Source organism: Gracilinanus agilis, chromosome 4 (assembly GCF_016433145.1).
Source record: "Gracilinanus agilis isolate LMUSP501 chromosome 4, AgileGrace, whole genome shotgun sequence".
NCBI classification, from domain to species: Eukaryota; Metazoa; Chordata; class Mammalia; order Didelphimorphia; family Didelphidae; genus Gracilinanus; species Gracilinanus agilis.
The window spans coordinates 225,084,500-225,088,346 of record NC_058133.1 but is presented as its reverse complement, the minus strand read 5'-3'; the positions used below and the strand labels follow the sequence as shown (position 1 = coordinate 225,088,346).

Genomic DNA, 3,847 nt, shown 5'->3' with positions numbered 1-3,847 from the left:
AAGATAGAAGAGGTAATTAAAGCCACAGAAATGAATAAGATTGCCAAGGGAATGTGGTTAGAGAGAAATTAAAAGCCAAGGGAAGGGAAAAAGAAATAATGGAAGTAAGAAAGGGGAAGGAAGGAAAGGGAGGGAAAAGGAAGTAGAAAAAAAGAGAGGAAAGGAGGAAGAAAGAAAGAAAAGAAGGAAGGAATAAAGTGACAAACATTAAAAAAAAAGCCTGCATCACATAAGCACAGTCGAGCAAACTATACAGATCACTTCTAAAAATTCTTATTCTGGATGTTAGTCCATCGTCTGTCATAAGATGGGCTATGTTACAATGTTTTTCTTTTTTCCTAAACCCTTATCTTCTATCTTAGAATCAATACTGTATATCAGTTCCAAGATAGAGTGGCAAGGGCTAGGCAGTGTGTGTGTGTGTGTGTGTGTGTGTGTGTGTGTGTGTGTGTGTGTGTGTGTGTGTGTGTGTGTAAGTGTTTTGCCCGGGTCACACAGCTAAGAAGTGTCTGAGATCAAATTTGAATCTGGGACCTCTCATCTCCATGTCTGGCTCTCAATCTATTGAGTCACCTACCTGCCTCTGGCAATGATGTTTTTTTATGCCAGTCCTCTGGATTCAAGGCTTATGGTTTAGTTGATCAGAGTTCCTAAGTCTTTCAAAATTATCTGCTTTTTACGTTGATGTTATAAACATAAATTGATGTTTTGGTTCTGTTCACTTCACTCTGTTGGTACATACAAGTTATTCCACATTTTTAGTGGGTAATAAAGTTATTATAACAATCATCTGTTGGGGTTAAAGGGATGATGCAGTTATTATTGTGTTTTCAAGTTCTTAAGTAGAAAAGATAATATTTCTTCTTATCAACTCATCCTTTTCTAGAAAGAAGGATTCAGGCCAGTCCTGAGTGTAAACTGGGGTGGATAGGGTACAAAAGTCACAGGTTACTCATCTCTATCTCAGGTCACTGAAGCACTATACTGAATTTCCCTCAGTAGTCCATATTTTTTAAATAGGTGATTTCAACTGTTCCTCTATAGCACAAAACATTTTTGCACAGAATCTCCCTTTAGAGTTGGCAGAGATTGTGAATCAGATCTAGAGATGGGAGGTCCTAGGTTCAAATCTGACCTCAGATACTTCCTAGTTATGTGACCCTGAATAAGTCACTTAACCCCCATTACCTAGCCCTTGCCACTCTTCTGCCTTAGAACCAATACATAGTATTCTAAGGTATAAAGTAAGGGTTTTAAAAAAAAAGAATTGGCAGAGTCTACTTGATTTTAATTATTCCTCTTGCCCCCTGAATCTAGTTCTATACATTGATAGTTGGCTGTGGGCGACTATACTTTGACTATAATTTGGGCCAATTTTAGGTCATTACAAAATAGGTCTTCATTTGCATTAGAAAAAATCAAATCTCTCTAAAAATATTTAAAGATACAGTCACTTCCTCCCCAGAAATACCATCTTCATCAGCAGAATTATAAGTGGATAACATCTTTCCTATATCAAATGCAAGGTGGGTGAGAAGAAGGAAAGGTTTGTCTATGACACCTCCTCTCTACATAAAAGCAGTTCAACAAGAAAAGCAACTTTACTCATATGAAAAGGGAGCTTTGGAAACTTAAAAAAGTCAACATTTCCTGTCCCTTGGTTTTAGGTTTTTGTGGAGGTTGTTTCCTTCCATTACTGGAAAAGCTATCTTAGGTAGCTTATAGGCTACTAGGTCTTCTGCAATTCTGGTACCCTGAGCCCAAATAAGTTCCATTGACAATGGTTTCTGAGTATCTCTTTAAGAATGGACACTGACACCTAAGACAGATTTCAGAAGAGTTCCTGATCCAAAAAGGTTCCATTTTTCAGACATGGGTTTGCATCTGTCTCCAGTTCCAGAGTACATGTTGCTGATATCTAGACCAGGTAAGGAATTAGAAGATTCATGAGTAAACCAGCTTCCACGCTTTTGCTTGGGAGAAGAATGAGGTGTGCTACCTGAAGTGGATTGGGTTAAAGCAGTCATTTTATCTTCTTTGGGTCCTCTCTCCATTTTACAACTTCAGTGTACGGACTGCCTCCACAACACAGCATATTTGGTTTCTTCTATAGTGAGGCCCTTATGGGGAGTGTATCCCATATCTCTCAGCCATGCCTGCTGCTCAAAGCTCTCTTGTGTCTGTTTTGTAATTAGAGAAGTCATGATGACATGCATATCCTTGGCCTTCACCACTGGGACCTCGTTCGTTTGGTCACTGGAAGATGAAGAGGTTATGGAAGGAGAGGATGAATTGTTTTTTCTGTCCTCAACCTTGGAAAGCTGTTGATATTTTTAATCTGAGATGAGCGGTTTTTTCCACAGAACATTATTGTACATGCCAAATGAAGACCAAATCATCAGTGTGGGATCCTTCAGGACATCACCATTATAGAAAGCCAGCTTTATATTTTGGGGGGTCCTGAGTGGCGTTTAGTGGCGTCGGATTGAAAAGACCAGAAACAGAAAACTGAGAACAGCCAGACTAAAGGTTTAGTTCATAGCTGCTCCAACTGCTATGGAGTTTTGAGTTTATTATATACTGGTTTCAAACAAAGAACACAGAGAAAGAATCACAGCTGTTAAGGGGTTACAAATCACATAAAAGAAAATCCTTGAAGGCTTCAAAGTAGAGATAGAACAGGGCCCAATGCCAAATTCCAGCCACCTGGCTATCAGCAAGCAAATTCCAGGAATCATAACTATATTCTATAGATATCATAAATGAATTGAATCTTGTATTTTTTATTGGGAGGACTGTAGGAGGACCTGGTTGGATAAAGTTTTGTCTAGATCTGACCTTGACTGACTTAGGAATATTCTTAGAATTTAGGGATCCTAATTTTCTTGTAGGGAAATTGTTAACCCAGTAATTTCTGGTCTGCTAAAGACTCAAAGCTTTCCAATAAGAATATTAAGAAAAGTGGGGATCTGAAAAATTAGTCAAAAGAGGAGTTTCAGATTTTTACCTTAGATGGCCCATTCTGTCTGCATCACAGTGCAGAAAAAAATCATACACACAGTTTTTACTTGCCGATGATTTTGTAATGGGATCCAGATAAAATATCTATTACAGACTCTATTTCTCTAAATGACTTCCAATAGCCTCCTGGAGGGGTCAAATTGTTTTTGGATTAACCAACCTGCTGGTACCAGAGCTTTTCAGGGCTCAGGTGACCAGGACAAAAACAAAGACTGCCTTAGCCTGGATTGATCACCAGGGAATCCAGATAACAGGCCCTATACAAACCCTATTTCTCCAATCAGCCTTCCACACACCATAACTGAAGAATGATTTCCATTTTGATTTCCGTTCCACTGCATCCAATCAATGTGTTCCAGTTGGCAAGGACATCTTGCCTAGAAGTTCATATATACTGGTCAGCGGTTCTCTAGACACTGAAAAACTATGATCTAGGTGTTTCTCTAGATAGATATGAAGTTCTCTGATTCTCACAGTGAAAGCTTATGAAAGTTATGCAGATAGTACAAAGATGTCAAAAGGGGACATTCTGCAACTGGTGATAACCTAGCAAAGAGACCCAAGCAGCATTTAGTCAGAGGTTTTACTGACAGCTGAGTCTGAAGGGAAAGGATTTGGGATGGAGGGGAAGGGAGGACAGAAAGCTGAGACTAACAAGGTTCTAGATCCCATTCACTCCCAAAGCACAGAAACATTGAGTGAACTATAGTCATGATGCAAGTGCCAAGACGCAGATGGACTGAGCAGAGAAGTAGAATGAAGTCCATTCCATATTTCTTTGAAACCATCTTTATAGTTGACCCTGGGCTTTAGAAAAGCTTTTGAT

General features: G+C 39.1%; 1 pseudogene; it reads right to left on the bottom strand.

Annotated features, from left to right (window-relative positions):
- Positions 1 to 1,640: 1,640 nt before the first annotated feature.
- Positions 1,641 to 3,021, bottom strand: LOC123246234 (annotated as a pseudogene).
- Between the last annotated feature and the right edge of the window lie 826 nt (positions 3,022 to 3,847).